The sequence below is a fragment of the Paramormyrops kingsleyae genome, chromosome 1 (assembly GCF_048594095.1).
Source record: "Paramormyrops kingsleyae isolate MSU_618 chromosome 1, PKINGS_0.4, whole genome shotgun sequence".
Lineage (NCBI taxonomy): Eukaryota > Metazoa > Chordata > Actinopteri > Osteoglossiformes > Mormyridae > Paramormyrops > Paramormyrops kingsleyae.
Window position 1 is genome coordinate 37,281,806 of NC_132797.1, and position 17,261 is coordinate 37,299,066.

General features: G+C 38.7%; 1 protein-coding gene across 4 annotated transcripts in view; it reads left to right on the plus strand.

Annotated features, from left to right (window-relative positions):
- The window catches only part of LOC111851594 (receptor tyrosine-protein kinase erbB-4-like), a 198,291-nt gene that overhangs the window by 5,223 nt on the left and 175,807 nt on the right, over nucleotides 1–17,261 (plus strand). The window contains exon 2 of one of the 4 annotated variants that reach the window (XM_072715265.1): nucleotides 6,352–6,456. The exons of the other annotated variants lie outside the window; for them this stretch is intronic. The gene's annotated coding sequence lies outside the window, so the exon portion shown is untranslated. The remainder of the gene's footprint in view (nucleotides 1–6,351; nucleotides 6,457–17,261) is intronic. 4 annotated transcript variants of the gene reach the window in all.

Sequence of the window (17,261 nt, forward strand, 5' to 3'; positions counted from 1 at the left end):
ATTTGCTTGTCATTTGTTTAAATGTAACATAAATCTTACTCTGTGTTTAGAATATGGGTACTTCACAATACTGGCTCTGATAAAGCTGTTTGCTCTGCGAGGTTCAAATTACTAAGGGTATTCTACTGCCTGTGAGGGACTCCTTCTGCCCTTTCCTGAACTTCATTCTGACCTCCCTGTCTGGAAAAAGACTATGGGTCTTGATTTGTGCAACTGGGATGTTTACGTTTTATCACCCACGATAAGTGTTCAGAAAGTTGGAATTCAGATCCTTTCTACCCTTATTGTGTCTATTCGGATGGAAGGCACATGTATATGCAATTGTAGCTGAGGTATATGCAAATCTGGCAGGTATAAGCTGCAGTGTTAATTATAAGTAAATACTTCTTATTTATGGTACGAAATAGGAACAAGAGTCCAAGCTTGATAGATCCCTTCTTGGTAAATTTTGATTTGGTAGATTTTGCCAACCAGGGAGCTGAAGCTTTCTTTTATGGGGTGGGGTTCCAACCCATTGTTTTACTGTGTGACTGTGTGCCTGCAAGAGACTTGTATGTCTTAACTAGCTTATCTCATGAAACAGGTTACTTGTCTGAGAACTGCTTCTTGTATGAGTGGTACCTTTACATGCCTCTCTATATGTGTAGAATGTGTTTGTGTATCTGTACATACAGTGTACAATTATGTTTGTGTGCATACCGATAACACACATATAAGTAACCTTATTATAAAAGCAACGCTAAAGATATAGTCCTGGCACTGTGTGATCAGAAACTGTCAATACCACAGACACACATAAAGGGCTCACACTAATCTGAAAAGCCTCTATGTTGTAGTGAAAGCATAGAGCAGCTTGGTATCTGTACCCTGCAAATGCCTGTCTGGGCCTGACTCTACACTCTGCTTTAGCTTAGTATTAAAATGTAGCTGTTTAGTAGCAAATGATTTTAGTCGCACAGCTTACTGTTTTACACTTTGACTTAAGTAATTTAGTTTCCAGCTCTATTAATAACAGTTAGTTAAAATTGCTTGTAATTTCCCATTGTGAATGTGGGATTCATTTCGTAAAGGGAGATTTATGCACAAAGGCAGTCTCCCAGTTACTAGCATTTAGACAGCTTATAAACATTCAGAGCTTTTGTTCTTTTTGGTAATCACAGCTGAAACTTGTTAATGGCATATGGAGATCTTCTGCTAAATATATTGTATTCTGTCTTTGGATTTCACATAAGGAATATAGTGTCTGTAAATTAATGAAGAAGTAATTCTATATTCAGAAATGCTCATATGCATTAAAACTATGTTTTCGGAAGAAGCCAGCTCTGTAAGCATTTAGTATATACATACTCTTCTGGGGCAAGAACCTATAACATTTTGGTTACATGCACATGGCTCATTCTGAAAGGTTTCTTAAATTATAACTTTTATATCTTATTGTGGGTTTGCATTGCTTGTTTAACACTTTGATTCATTTAGATTTAAACTTATTGGAGTTGTTAAATATCAAATTTTACCCATGTGGCGTATTTAGATATCTGCCAAAATCTAAATTAGGTATAAATATTCAAGACCACACCATCTGTTGTCTACGTTTGTTGTTGTTGTTGTTTTGGGGAGAATGGTATCTATACTGCAAGACATTTTATTAATATTGGAGAGGCAACCAGCATCAAAATGTGAGCAGAGTTGAGCTTTCCTGTGATTGACAGCATCACTCCCATAACTGTGAACACACCAGTTTACTGATTCATCTGCTTTGAATACTTGAACTTTTCTCCTTCTCAAAGTTCTTATTTTTCTTTGAGGGAGCAACAAAGGAATGCTGTAGTATGACAATGGAATTTGTCTAACCTCCACAATGGCTCATTCAGTACTGCAATATAAAGAATTAAATGCATGATAACTGTGTCAGCAGCTGACAAGTCTATGTGATTTGTTTTATTTTCCTTCCCCATACAGAGTAAATGAATGAACAAATGAAAGAATAATCATAGCTTGGCAACTCTGGTAGAAAGGCACCCTGTCACATCATAAAAATGTTTCTTGTGCTTTGTACTAGTTGTATTGCTGATTTGATTTGATTTTTGCTTATGAATTTAGATTCCTTTTTAAAATTTCCATAGCTAAACTGCAGTTACAATGTGCAGTGGACTTATTCCAGCCCTGATGTTCTATGTTACAAATTGTGCCACAATAAAAATGTTCAGTGCATTGTTATATGGATAGATTTTGTGAAATAGGCTTTAACAGCATTAGTTTCCTGCATTACATTGTCACACGCACATAAGCAATCTTTTACAGAGGTCTTTAGGCAATTGCAAACAGGATCAATAAGTATGGTGCAAAAGATTTTCAGTGTGTCACATTGACATTAGCAGCTGATAGCATATACAGATGCTTAGTTGTGGACCTTGGTGCCCCACACAGCACAATGCAGGGCTCAGTGATGTTGGGATGTTTTGTCCTTTATTGCTCCTTTTGCTCTGTTGACCTGTAATAAAGGACCCTGCACTGAATAGTGGCAGCTGTGAAGTGAGGGTAGCAAAGTTCTGTGTGTGAAGAAGAAGAGGTGCTCTCTGCCCGCATGCATGTGTGCATGCGTGACTGTTGCATGGAGGGTCTCATTAATGGGCCCCCATATGATGTGGCTTTCAGCATCCCAGTGGTAGGGGGCCATCAGAGTAACTTGCAGTGTGTGAGGTCACCTTGCAGCTGGGAAAGAGTAATGCAGCTGTAAGGTCACTTAAAATGCTCACTTATGAGGGTGTATACCCTCAGAATTTAATGGCCAGACTGGGTAGAACCAGAAACACGTGTGATATACACAGAGAAGGAAATTAAGTATTGTATACTGTTGGCATCATGCTGTATGTTAATACTTACCAGTGTAGAATAGTGGTACTTTATTCATCCCCTTGCCTATTGCATCTTAATATTCATGAGATACACACACACAGATGAGAGCAAGTTTGGGGCATGGTCCCAACCACTGGAGCAATTGGTGTTTTGGGTGGCCTTACTGTGCCAGCCAATGGATTGAACTTTCCATTCATGGAAGAGCCATACACCATCTTAAGTTTATTGACACACACTGCTATCTCAGAATCTAAATCTTTCTTGACTATACATTTAAAAGTTGCACCAGTATCCTGCTGATGAGTATAGTGCTGTAGCAGGAGTTTACATTTGACAGTGACGCATCACCTACTCACTTGCTGTGAGTATGTGGGGGAACAAACTCCAGTGAAAAAGTGCTGCCACCACCACTCAGGGAGAAAAATGAACTGAAGCACAATGCTCTACTAAGGGTTTAATGACCACTACTGCTGGGAGGAAGACAAGGGCCACAAGCACAGAGCCTGCTGTTCCCTTAACACTGCACTCTCCAGCTCTAATCCTTCATGTTGTGCCTCTTTGTATAGACACAATATTTCCCCTGGCAAGGTGAGACATTGTTGCTGCTGCATGATGGTTGGTAATATACACAAGGGGCAAGTGAAGAGAGAGAAAGGCAGACATTTCTGGGGATAACTCAAGGGTAACTGGGAGGTTTTACTTGGTATGTGGAATCGGTGGGCAAGAAGGGACAGGAAGAGGTTCTATAGTGTGGGTGCGAGTGCCAATATTACATTCCACTTGCAAACCCAATTTATTACTTCCCCACACCCCCAGAATTAGTGTCAGTGACAGGGACATTTTACGGTACCGTGCAACATGACGCTGAGCCTGTCCTCATTTTCAAAAATGAGGAGGAGGTGTGCCTCCCTCTTGCCTCAAGGAAGCCTTGATTTTAAATGGCTATGACTGTTAGCTGGGCACCCAGACTTCTGTCCATATATTATGATAGCGGAATGTACCTTTTCGCAGATATTGACCACCCACACTGTTGAAAGAAAATATTTCCCTCACCATAAGAACTGGAAGTGATTCTAGAATGTTGGACAAAGAAAGTATCACCAGCAGAGTTACAACTAAATCCAAGATGAACAGTATCAGTAAGCATGTTAAAAATCACTGGGCTTCACTTCACTCTGAATTCCTGCATTTTTGGGTCTGATACTTTACAAGACAGAGCAGGACATAAAATTAGTTTTTTTGTTTTGACGCTGGGATTAAAATTTTAATTTGGCCTATTATCATGATGTAGTATGTTCCAGGCGCCCCTGGCTCCACTGGGTAAGAAGATGGAGTGGGTTCAGTGTCCTTTCAGCGCCAAGCAATACTCCCTGCCTTGTTACTGTACTAACTGTTGAGTTCAACAATGGTTCTTTGCTGGTTATAAGAAAGTCCCTTAGACAAAGGGGATCTTTGATTGAACTGTGCCTCAAATAATGCTTGGCTGCATACAGTAGAGTAACTGTTTTAAGTGCCACCCTACTTTGTAACAGACCAAACTTGTGCAATTCAAGAAAAACAACTATGCTTGAGTGACTTTAACCCCTGCCAAATCCATTATTGGGAACTTGGCTTGAGGATGATAACTTCATTTTATGTTTTGGAGAATTGTTTTTAACTGCTTACATAGAGTTCAGCGGTACTATTTTACTTGATAGGCTACACATAATTTAGTATTATGCTATTGCTTATGTATTAATTAACCATAAGCTAAGTCTTAGGTACATACCATTTTCATGCTAATTAATGATTTATGAATCATGATGTGTTTTATCAAGCTGTTATTATATTTGTTAGTGTATGTTAATTCTGTAAATCTTTGTGAATTACTGAAAGAACTAGTGAAGGAACAAGTCATGAATAACACAAGTTAAATATTGATCTCATATTTGTTCATCATATATGAATCATGATGCAACTTTTATCCCAAGCAGTTACTGAATTTGTTGCTATATCTGTAAATTCTTTAAACCTTTGCCATGTCCAGAACAGGAAACAGGCGAAGGGAGCCGTGGAGACGAATGAACTGGGTTTATTCCGGGCTGACACTGCAAAACACACAATAACATTAGCAACATCAATGACCGAACTGGAGAAAGCATACCTAATACAGACTTAAATACACTGGACTAATGACAGCAACAAGAAACAGCTGGTAAACATGGGGATTCCACACGGGGTAGATGAGGGGGCGTGACACACGGGAGGATCAGACGAGCGGGGCATGACACCTTTGTGAACTACTGAAGGGACATAATGAATAACACAAGTGAAATATTGATCTCCAGTTTGTTTATCATTAATGAATCGTGACACATCTTTTACCTCAAGTGGCGACCTATATTTGTTCAGTAGTAACTGAGTATTGGTGCCCCGTCAAGTTCAGCATAACATACAGTACTCCTAATTTAAAATAAACATGCTTCAGTTTCCACTAAAATGCCGTTCAGCCTGCCAACCTTGAGGATTCTTATTTATGGCCCTAATTTCATTTGCGCTCGCAATTTGACCCTGGAATAACATGTTTTATGATCAGCCATTTTTAGGTGTCCAGAATGTCAGTGTCATTTATTGGATGACACAGCCTCTCAGTGATTTTGTATCTAAATTTGCATTAAAGATAGAATCCTGGTTGTGATTTTTAAAAATGCTGCCTATTCATATTCAGCACATAGCTGCCCTCTGGGGCGTGGAAACTCCCCAAACTCCTAAACAGTACCTGTCTTCCCATTTGTAGACATTGTTTTAAGGGCACATTCCATCTCACATTTAATTATAACACTGTCTCGTTTCATTTACATGTTTCTTCATGATCGTGGATTTCCCCTGTGACCAGTTATAGCCATATTTGTGCAAGGTAAAAGCCTGGCTGCTCCCTCGACCATTTCTGAAATGCAGACCATTGCTGGTCCCCTTTCATTAGCATTCAATTTCCCAGGTTCTTCAATTGCAGATGTTGGAATTCTTTTAATTAGTGTAACATGGTGCTAACTGAACGGGGCACAGCTGCCAGTTTCTATCAGCCTAATGGCAGCTCACAAGGCAAACCTCCACGGTAGTACAGGTTGCACTGGTGCTCTGACAAGCCAGTGTAGTGTGTGTGCTTATGCCAATGCCTGTGTAATACACAGTTTGCATCTCTGTATGGGTCTGTGCTAAAATTGCAGGAATACATCGTATGACATTGATTTGTATATATGAATGACTGAAGTCATGACCATCATTCTACAACAAATGAATAATATAGTAAAAACTAAAAACATTTAGTTATTCATTTTGCTGCAGTCTATAAAATAATTTTATTATTGCAGGTACAGTAATTGTAAAAGTCATTTAATTTATCATATTCAGTCGTGTGTGTGTGTGTGTTTGTGTATATTAGGTGTATGTTACATTCAGTACTTCACACTGGATTTCAAGCAACGTGGATTCTGTGCCTCTCCACTCTTCCTCCAGACTCTGGGACCTTGATTTCCAAATGATATACAAATTTTACTTTCATCTGAAAAGAGGACTTTGGACTACTGAGCAACACTCCAGCGCTTTTTCTCCTTAGCCCAGGTAAGATGCTTCTGACGTTGTCCCTGGTTCAGGAGTGGCTGCTGTTCCCTTAACACTGCACTCTCCAGCTGGTTGGTAATATACACAAGGGGCAAGTGAAGAGAGAGAAAGGCAGACACGAGGAATGCTACATTTGTAGCCCTCAGTCCACTCCTTGTGAAGCTCCGCCAAATTCTTGAATGGATTTTGCTTCACAATCCTCTCAAGGCTGCGGTTGTCCCTGTTGCTGGTGCACCTTTTCCTACCACACTTTTTCCTTCCACTCAACTTTCTATGAATATGCTTGGATACAGCACTCTGTGAACAACCAGCTTCTTTAGCAGTGACCTTTTGTGGCTTACCCTCCTTGTGGAGGGTGTCAATGACTGTCTTCTGGACATCTGTCAAGTCAGCAGTCTTCCCCATGATTGTGTAGCCTCCTGACCCAGACTGAGACCATTGAAAGGCTCAGGAAACCTTTGCAGGTGTTTTGAGTTAATTAGCTGATTAGGGTGTGACACCATGACTTTCCAATATTGAATTTTTTCACAATATTCTAATTTTCTGAGACAGTGAATTTTGGGTTTTATTATCTGCAAGCCATAATCATCGAAATTCCAAGAAATAAAGGCTTGAAATATTTCACTCTATGTGTAATGAATCTATATAATATATGAATTTCACCTTCTGAAAGGAATGTCAAGAAATATTGAACTTTTTCACGATATTCTAATTTTTTGAGATGTACCTGTATATCACAAAATGAATGAAACTGAAATGCATCCAACAGGATGAAACCTCATGGAGTCTGATCAGCAATATTTTAATCATTAATTTGCTGCTTATCTTGTTTGTTTTCAATGGATGTATTCTGATCTCATCCATAGAAGTGAGTAAATATTAATGTAGTGTTGATGCGTGAGTGAGTAAGGTTCCTGCTGGGGACTTGGTAGGACCTTGGAGTTCAGTGCGTGACTAATCCCCACACAGGCATCTGAAAGTGATTACCTGGCCTTGTTAACCTCTGTTTCCATGCCAAATAGAGGATTTCCCATAGTGACGGGGAAAGTCCCTATGTGTTTTTTGTCTAAAAATGTATAATGGTTTTTCCTTTTTATTTTTATCATGTCGTATCTAGAGTATGTAAAAAAATCATCATGTAATGTATTTCTCTAAATGTGTTTCATTAAGAGTTAGTTTGCACCATTAGCATTTGGTGAGTTTTAAAGTTTAAATTCTTTCAAAATCAAAAATTCTGTGGGTTGTGTGCACACAGGTGAATTGAGGGTGTTTCCGCCCCCTGTCCTTACATCTGTGCTGCCTAGCACTGGAATGTTAATGAATGAAATTTCAGTGGGGTGCGGGAGCTCCACACGTGTAACCGTCTGCGTTTGCCCACCATCTGCCTCTCCTATCCCTAATAGATTTAACTAGAGTAGCAAACTTAACAGAACTGCTCATTAGGGCTGTAATTCTGTCGCCATTATACAAAGTGGACAGAGGCTAGATGCTAGTAGGGAAATCTTGGGGTGGGAGGGGCTGCAATCTGACATAAAGCTGCAGTCATCCTTTCTTGGGCTCCCCAATAGCGGCTAAGCATAACCTACCGTGGATCAAACTATTAGTCAATTGCACACTTATTTGCTGTTTGTTTTTGCAATACAATTTTTGTGGTACTATATGATCTTTGTTATATTTACTGTTATGTGTTATTGAATTTGTGCTATTCTCTGCTTTCCTTATTGTTCCGCTTGTCCTTATTGTCAGATGCTGCTCGCTGTTATTTAATATTCTGTTAATATACTACAGTGGACATGCAGTACATATGATAATATTTCACGTTTCAAGTTTTTACAGACACTTGTGAACATAGTGAAATTCATATGCAGTTGCAGGGTAAAAAATTGAGTCACCAAGGGATAGTATAAAATCAGATAATTATCTGGCATTTAGAAAAATGGGTTCATATAGAAGTTACTCTGAAGTTCATAGTCATGGTAGCCGGATTGCTAGTTTTGGTCAACTGGAATGAGATTTCAATTTGACACGTCTGCACACACATTAACATGCATTTACATGTAACAGTCTTATTACCTTGTAAATAGTCCGTAGAGTTTGCAAACTGCCCCAGTGCTTTTATGTAGCTAGTTAAAGGTTTATAATGGGATGAAATACATTTCACATAAGATTCCTTGCATGAACATGAGAATCTGAAAGTGTGAGTGTCATGCCAGATACATGAGAGTTAGCACTGTGGCGTGGCTTTTTGAATGAACATGTAAATATTCTAGGTACATATTTGTTGGACCCACTGTGTTGTCCCATGGAAGGCCACTTTAAAAGGTTGAAGAAGAGTTATACTTATAATATAGAAATAAAAAGGTACAGACTGAAAAAGTGAATAGGTTTAAAATAGTCATTCTTAGGGTAAGGATCATTAAAATGCAAGATACCTGTGTACCATTGGCAGGGGCGCCGTAAGCGGGAGGAAAGCTAGGACGATTCCAAGGGCCCCTGAGTGACAGGGGCCCTAAAAAATAAGGAAAATAACTGGATTGGTTTGGACTGGGGGGCCTAATATGATATGCTTTCATGGGGCCCAAAATCTCTAGCGACGCCCCTGACCATTGGTACTGGTTAACAATATGGAGCAGGCTAATATATTGAACTATAAAAGTGAGCAATACCAAGTTGACTGTATTGCTCAAATTTTACAGAATCCCTCTCTCACCCTAACCCACTGTGCTGTTCTCACTCATTGACAGGATTTCTGGTTAAAAGGTCTTAATTTTTTCCTGTGGTTTGTGTAATTCACATCAGCTCAAGTCTGGGGTATTAATTATAACAGTGGATGTTTGATTGCCTCAAGGATATCTTTAGCACTTTATTGCAGGGATTTATACTGATTCCAGGGAACCTGAACGAATAGGCACTTAGCTACCAGCATGCAAAGCGGGCGGGATTTGTTTTCGGTTAAGGCATTACACTTTGTTTAATTCGCTTAAGTGCCGTGTGTTTCTTGGCTTTATCAGAGGTGTGGGTACACAAATGCTCTTCTTTCGGGTTGTTATTTAAGGCCATAATACTTTGGAGGTCTCCCTATATCAACTGCTGCTTTTAAGGAGTAGCCATTCCAGTCATAGTGAGCAGATGTCAAAAAAGTGGGTTGTGTGAATCATTATAGTTAAAATAAAGCCATGCGCTTATACATGTTTTGATGCACATACACTTAAATTGATAAATGTATTTTCAAAAGATGGACATCTGGCATCCTTCCCTGAACTTCCTGGGATAGGCCCCAGGCCCCTCTATGACGCTAGCAGGATAAATTATTCGAGCGTGGATGGATGGATGGATGGATGGATGGGTGGGTGGATTTGTGTAATCAGTTTTTGTAAAATCATTTTGCTTTCAGGAGTTTTTATATTTAGGTGTCTTTCCTTCTTTTTTGATTCACAGTCTGCATATAATCATATTCAGTTATGGGGATCCCCAGCGATCCCTCACAGTTGTGTGAATTTCCTCTGTGTCACTTACCCTAGTGAAAGTAAATAAAACTAGTCCTTTGAAAGTGTCTCTTTTAGAGCAGGGGGATTCTGCTTTTCATAAAACAAGGACCCCATCTAAATGCTGGGGTTGGGGGGTTGGCTGTCTTAGAATTTCTTTTTTCCATGGGGATCCCCCTTAATATTTTTGTTTACTAATTATGTTTATCTCAGTCTCTACGTTTATAATTCCCTTTCTAACACTTCTCGATGAAAAACTTGAATTATTCCTTTTTTATTCATATTTAAACTCAAAATATCTGAATTATATCACATCGAGTATGTTGTTTTAGGGCAGGGGTGGCCAATATTATCCGCAAAGGGCCGGTGTGTATGTGGGTTTTCGCTGCAACTCCCTAATTAGATTACTAATTAGAGGACTGATTGGCTGAAGAGTCCTCACACCTGGGTTTGAACAGCTGACCTACAGGTTATCCCAAAAACCTGCATACACACCGGCCCTTTGTGGATAAGATTGGCCATCCCTATTTTAGGGGTTGAGCATGATTATATTGCACAAAAGTATCACTGTCTGTGAAATGAATTGTACTGTGAAATAGAATGAAGTTAGCAGGTGAACAGGAAAATGTTCATTAGTGAATGCCTGGCTATGAATTGGTCCCACTAGTTCTCATTTTTAAACCACAATCAAAATGACAGTTTGGGTGGCTGGGCATTAGAGACAGGGGCACCATTTGCTTGAGGATAAATGGCAGCAGTGCTTCATAACAAGATGGCAGTACAGTGTGATGGACTTCATTGACCAGATTTCTTATGATGAAATGAAAAGCCCGAGAACTTAATTCTCCAGCTTTATAAATAAAAAATCAAGGTATTAGGGAATGGTAATATTGGACAGATATTAGCAACCCTGGAGAGTAATAAAATTCATTGCGGTTGGTAATGAAACATTGCACCAAAGTTATATGAATTCTGTTATACTACATTATAATGGACTTCACTGGCTTTTTTGATAGAAAGATAGAAATATTGAAGTTAAAGCATTGTATACACATATGAGGCCTCACCTATAAATTCTGATACCACTCCTTCACTTTAACACGATTCCTCTCAAAATCTACTTTGTAACATTGTTTTATTTTTAGAATATTTCTCTTCAACACCTTATTTACTGTGTAGAGGCTGACAGAGTTGACGTTGTACTGTGGATCTCCTTTAGCCTGATGGCACTGTTTGCTATCACCATATTGCAAATCTTTTAGTCTTCTTCATGTTTGAAAACTGCTGTCACTTAAATCTTACGTACTAAATACAATTCAGTACAGAAGAAGTTGAACTGGTCAATACCATAAATCAATTAAGAAATACTATTTGATTACATACAATTATATGTCTTTCCCTCCTGAATGTTTAGATTATTGATGAGACTGTTGATTGACTCAAATCAGGCTTGACTCTTGATTATCTGCCATTACACTTAGGCCATTGTTGATTGCAAAGTCTACAACTGTGGCCTGTATTTCATTTGTCATTGCTCTGTGTCTTTGCTGCTTTCTGTACTGTGACCCCCCTCAACCCCTTACCTGATCACTCCATATAGTAACATTCTCGGGGGGGCATATTCCCAGAAACATAAGGCACAAGACAAGGGTACCCCAGATCGGTGGATGCGGTGGATGCAGTGAATGATCGGTGGATGAGTATACATGTATACATGAATGTGATTTTGAAAGATAGTGACACTCTTTTGATGGTAATCATAGGCTGTTCCTATTAAAACCTTGTTCATCTCATAATGTCCAGGTGCCTAGCAGATGAGACTCACTATTTCAGGATGAAAATTTAAAAAATAATAATAAAATAGCAGTCTTTTAAACAGGGATTAGCTGTAACCTTTACTGACTTTCTGTTCAATACAGCCTTGCTACAGCAATCACTTTAATTACTTTAAGGACTAGTTTCGTTTCTTGCACTCTGTCCACTTAATTTTTTCCTCTCCCTAACTCCTTTTATCCTGCCATTAACTTCTCCTTGCATTCTTATACTTCCAGAATATTCCCAGGGTATTTTTCTTTCCTGTTTTTTATTACTTCAATTTTTATTTTCATTACAAAAATAACTCTGTGAAGACTTTTTTTTATTGTTATTCTTATCTTTAGAAGGCTAGTCACACAGATTTACTCAAAGCAATTTGACTCAAAGCACTGTACCTAGACAAAAGGGTATAGTCCTTAAGAAGCAATAATCTTCTTTATTTTTTTCAAATAAATTCAGTTTTTAAATAATACCTAGACTTTTCAAAGCTTCATGTTTTGTTTGTTTATGCCTGTCCATTTTATCACAATCCAACATGTATACAGGCTATAGTTTCAATTATTGAGCTACATGTTGGAACAGAGAAGAGTGCTGTTTGCTGTTCTTGTGGAAGACTATCCATGTAGTATCCATGTACACTCACCTAAAGGATTATTAGGAACACCATACTAATACGGTATTTGACCCCCTTTCGCCTTCAGAACTGCCTTAATTCTACGTGGCATTGATTCAACAAGGTGCTGAAAGCATTCTTTAGAAATGTTGGCCCATATTGATAGGATAGCATCTTGCAGTTGATGGAGATTTGTGGGATGCATATCCAGGGCACGAAGCTCCCGTTCCACCACATCCCAAAGATGCTCTATTGGGTTGAGATCTGGTGACTGGGGGCCATTTTAGTACAGTGAACTCATTGTCATGTTCAAGAAACCAATTTGAAATGATTCGAGTTTTGTGACATGGTGCATTATCCTGCTGGAAGTAGCCATCAGAGGATGGGTACATGGTGGTCATAAAGGGATGGACATGGTCAGAAACAATGCTCAGGTAGCGTGGCATTTAAACGATGCCCATTTGGCACTAAGGGGCCTAAAGTGTGCCAAGAAAACATCCCCCACACCATTACACCACCACCAGCAGCCTGCACCGTGGTAACAAGGCATGATGGATCCATGTTCTCATTCGCCAAATTCTGACTCTACCATTTGAATGTCTCAACAGAAATCGAGACTCATCAGACCAGGCAACATTTTTCCAGTCTTCAACTGTCCAATTTTGGTGAGCTCGTGCAAATTGTAGCCTCTTTTTCCTATTTGTAGTGGAGATGAGTGGTACCCGGTGGGGTCTTCTGCTGTTGTAGCCCATCCGCCTCAAGGTTGTGCGTGTTGTGGCTTCACAAATGCTTTGCTGCATACCATGGTTGTAACGAGTGGTTATTTCAGTCAAAGTTGCTCTTCTATCAGCTTGAATCAGTCGGCCCATTCTCCTCTGACCTCTAGCATCAACAAGGCATTTTCACCCACAGGACTGCCGCATACTGGATGTTTTTCCCTTTGCACACCATTCTTTGTAAACCCTAGAAATGGTTGTGCGTGAAAATCCCAGTAACTGAGCAGATTGTGAAATACTCAGACCGGCCCATCTGGCACCAACAACCATGCGACGCTCAAAATTGCTTAAATCACCTTTCTTTCCCATTCTGACATTCAGTTTGGAGTTCCGGAGATTGTCTTGACCAGGACCACACCCCTAAATGCATTGAAGCAACTGCCATGTGATTGGTTGATTAGATAATTGCATTAATGAGAAATTGAACAGGTGTTCTTAATAATCCTTTAGGTGAGTGTATATCGAAAGTACATACATTTCTCTGAAGAGAATGGTTTGCTAAGTAATCATGCAATGACTTTCCTTGTCAGTAAAACACTAGAGAACACGTGACAGAAATTTAAAGTCATATGTAGTACATGTCATCCATTAACCTGCTGTGTTTTATGGCTGAGTATTTTAAATTGGTAAAATTTGTGGTGATTCTGTCCCATGTTACCGTGAAGATGCTATTAAATTTCCAGCTTGCTAAAAACCCTAGTAAGTTTCTGCACAGTCTAGTGTTTTGGCACATTTTGGTATAGGGGACAGGGTTTGCTGTCCACCTGTTTTGGAAGCTTCGGTGCATGACCACCTAATGCTTTACCCTCTGTTACCTTGATGTCAGCGAATCAATTAATTCCCTTGGTCATAATCCATGCCTTTGAATGTCATTTAATTAAATCTATAGTGGCTTGTTTATTGAGCATAATGCTCAGTTAACCCATGAACCCAATGCATTCTGAATTGTTTGTTAATGGCATTGTGATTTGCTGTGTGGTCAGGGAAAACCACACATCTTCCTTCAGTGAAGGATCCCCTTTTTCCAATGATGAAAAGTGAACTAATGGAGGTCCATTGTGGCCACAACTCTTAAATACTTTAGAATTTTATGCTGAAAGCCAAGATCTGTTGTTCTATGGTTTCGTTTTGTGTGGCAACAGAGAGTATGACAGTACAGCTCTAAGGTAAATCATTGTAATTGTAAGCTGCTTTGGAAAAAATTGTGTATATTGAAACTTTTTTTTTTGCTAACTTTTGTTTTGTTAGTAAACAGATTTTGTACAGTCTCATTGAGAAAAGAGATGCTTTTGTGCTGTCATTCTGTGCAAGCTGTGCCACAGGCCTTGGCAATATTCTAATTGTGATACACTGAAAAAATAATAAACAGGATTTACTTTAAAAAGTAAAAGTTTTGTATTTGTAAAATAAATCTGCTGTAATTTTAAGTAAAATGTACTCATGTAAGAATGAACTGTAAGCCATTTAAACCTATATTGATGTTCTTTTCATTTTCTATACAAAAAGAACTGTATGTATTCAGAACTTATATTTTTACAAAATAAATCTTAGCTCAAACAGAAAACCATCTAATGGAAATACATATACATTTCTTTCTATAATTTAAACTAACAAGGAAATGTTCTTTTGGCTGAACATTCTGCACAAATATAGCAGCATTCACCTTTTCTCAGTCACAAATGCTTCACCTACAAATGCTTCACCTACAAAGACATGCTTCAAGAAAATAGTACAAACTTTAAATGTTTCTTCCTTCAAAATATAACCAATTATCCAAAATAGTTATGTCTTTTCTGTAAAATCATCAACAATAACAGTCAAGTAAGATACTTTATTAATGACTGTACAAGCACAGGTGCTTAAAAATTCTGTAGCTGTCACCTATTCTGTCTTGTTTTCCTATGAGATGCATACATGAGCACACACACACACACACACACACTCACTAACCTTAACCCCTACTCAGCTCTAACCTTAACTTTAAATAATCAAACAAACTAAGAGACTTTTGGTATTTTTAGTTTTTTGATTGCATTCACAGATATTTGTGGATACCTGAAAAATGGTTCCCACAACATCAAAATAACAGGTTTTTATCACATTGTGGGGGATACACACACACACACACATACAGACAGAGCAAAGCTTGGGGACAGAGTGCAGGGTCAGTCATTTTTCTGGAGCACCTGGAGCAGTTTGTGGGGTTAAGGACCTTGCTCAAGGGCCCAAAAGTGATATGATTACTGTGCTGGCCAAGGGATATGAACCGGGAACTGTCAGGACAAGGGCACAGACTCCTAACCCAAAGAACCACAGTCTGCCCTAAAATACAAACTGTACAAACAGACGCCTGCTTAGAGCCAGGGGCAAGATTCAAGCCAATGGTCTTGGGGGCATAAGGCCACAGTGCTACACGCTGAGGCACCACACCACCTATACAAGTATGAAGTTTGTTCTGCAAAGCTGGCACTTTCAGTATCATCTTCATTGAGTCTAGCTCAAGGAAAAAAAATTCTAAAATTAAATTAAAAGTTTAGAATACTTCAAAAGGACACAAGTGGCTTAGATTCAAGCGTGAACAAGTCCTATGTGCATGCCTTGGCAACATTCTTGCAGCCTACCAATACTCTGCCCTTGATAAAAATGAAAACTGTAGTGGGACTTTCACTGCTGACAGCTGGACTCATTGCAGTGATCTTCTGGAACAAAGACGAAGCATGTTGAACATAGTTGTTTTTATGTAATCCTTGCTGACATCATGCAGCAAGTTCATAGCAAATACACTGAAAGGCAGTAAAATTAGTCTACTAAGCATAGTTTTAAACACCAGGAATGTATTTTGGTTTAAACAAGGAGGTTCTAACATGACAGATGCAAAACCTCAATTACCTACCATTTAGTTTTCTATTGGATATGGTAATTTCCCTCTTTTGTTTGGAATTCAAAACAAAAATCATGAACTGAGCATGACGTGTATTGGTAGCCTTGTTCTTTGTACAATTAACTGCAGCTGCATATTTAACTTTGTACAATTAAGTAAAGTTAGCTTCGATACACTGAGTACAGGTAAGTACAACGGTATGAAGGTATCTTTCCGTCTCTGTGGCATTGCTTGCTCTCTCTTCCTTAGTTGCTGATACTGAAACATTAATCCATGCTTTCATCACTATTTACCTTGACTATTGTAATGCATTGATGATTGACCTCACTCACAGATACAGTACGTTAAAAATTCTGCTGCCAGTTTGCTGATGTATACTAAAAATCCACCCACATTACCCTGTTCTTCATGATTTACATTGGCTGACAGTTACTTTCAAATATAAAGTAATACTTAACTACAAAAGCTCTTCATGGACTTGCCCCATCTTATCTGTCTTACCATCTCCCCTATAAGCAGGCTCAGACATTAAGAACATTAAGGCTCCAATTTCCTCATGGTACCTAGCTTAATAAGTGGGGAAAAAGTGATTCAGGGGTTTAGTAAATGTGTCAAAATATAAACCCATGGTTTTTATCTTATCTGCTTGGAATGGTTATCAGAATTCCCTTGTACCCTGCTACAGGCTTACTATACAGTTCTGCATGTACATTCCCCTATTACCTCTGAAAATTAGTTTAATTTTTTAGTAACAAAATAGAAAACACTGCATGCAGTGATTTGCTTGATCAAAGTGTTGCCAGTATAGCAAATTATTCTCTGCAATTAAATACAGTGGTACCTCACTTCTTGAACTCATTAGAACTCAAATTTCTTAAAAGTCGAACCAACTATTACCTAGAACTCGATCTGAATCTCAGAAGTCAAACCGTGAACGCCGACCAAAGATAACTTGTAAGCGCAGGGAAATGAGTCATGCAGCACGTCTCTCAGCGGAAACATAGGGTAACGCTTCAGTCTAAGCTTCGCATTCGCTGTGATAGCATCCTGCATGTTTATACAAGCTGATTACATATATTTAGACAGTAAAAATACATTTAGACAATGATAGACAGTAACAGTAATTATTATTATATAATAAAATACATTTCAAAATAAAGATTTCTTAATAATTATTTTAATATTAATAATAAACCATTAATCATTTAATTATAATAATATTGTCGTGCCAAGCG